At 43.5% G+C, this 1,023-nt stretch overlaps 1 pseudogene; it reads left to right on the top strand.

The window, feature by feature from the left end:
- Positions 1–1,023, top strand: part of LOC106297883 — a 5,859-nt pseudogene that overhangs the window by 1,759 nt on the left and 3,077 nt on the right.

The raw sequence follows: 1,023 nt of genomic DNA, 5'->3' as shown, positions 1-1,023 counted from the left end.
TTCAAAGTGTGATTCATGCCAAAGGAGAGGGAACATCACAAAAAGGAATGAGATGCCTCAAAATCCAATCCTTGAAATTGAAGTGTTTGATAAATGGGGGTTATAGACTTCATGGGGCCATTTCCATCACCTTTTGACGACAAATACATCCTTGTAGCTGTTGACTATGTCTCCAAATGGGTGGAATCTATTGAAAGTCCCACCAATGATGCTAGAGTTGTAACCAAGATGTTCAGGAGCACCATCTTTCCAAGGTTCGGGTCTCATTTCATCAACAAACTGCTTGAGGGACTTCTCAAGAAGAACGGTGTAAAGCACAAGGTAGCAACTCCTTACCATCGTCAAACAAGTGGTCAAGTTGAGATTTCTAACAGAGAGATCAAGTCCATTTTGGAGAAGATTGTGGGGATTACAGGGAAGGATTGGTCAATTAAGCTTGATGATGCGCTTTGGGCTTATAGGACAGCTTACAAGACACCTCTGGGGACCACACCTTTCAACCTAGTGTACGGGAAAGCTTGCCATCTGCCAGTGGAGCTTGAGTACAAGGCACTATGGGCAGTAAAGTTGCTGAACTTTGACACCAAAAGTGCCAAGGAGAAAAGGCTTTTTCAGCTACATGAGCTTGATGAGATAAGAATGGATGCTTTTGAGAACTCAAGGGTTTACAAGGAGAAGACTAAAGCTTTCCATGACAAGAATATCCTGAAGAGAGAGTTTAAAGAAGGAGATCAAGTTCTTCTCTACAACTCTAGGCTGAAGTTATTTCCAGGAAAGCTTAAGTCAATGTGGTCCGGTCCTTTCAAGGTCAAGGAGGTTAGGCCATATGGAGCAATAGTTTTGTGGAGTACTGATGGAAGAGACTTCACAGTCAATGGGCAAATGGTTAAGCTCTACATGGCAAATGCACCCGAGGAAGATGGGGTTTCAATTCCACTGTCTGATCCTACCCCGGCCTAATCCAAAAGGAGGCAAAGTCAAGCTAGAGACTTAAAACAAGCCCACTTGGGAGGAAGTCTCATA

Source organism: Brassica oleracea, chromosome C6 (assembly GCF_000695525.1).
Source record: "Brassica oleracea var. oleracea cultivar TO1000 chromosome C6, BOL, whole genome shotgun sequence".
Classification (NCBI taxonomy): Eukaryota; Viridiplantae; Streptophyta; class Magnoliopsida; order Brassicales; family Brassicaceae; genus Brassica; species Brassica oleracea.
Note: the sequence above shows the minus strand (reverse complement) of the source record. Positions and strands in the feature narration are given on the sequence as shown.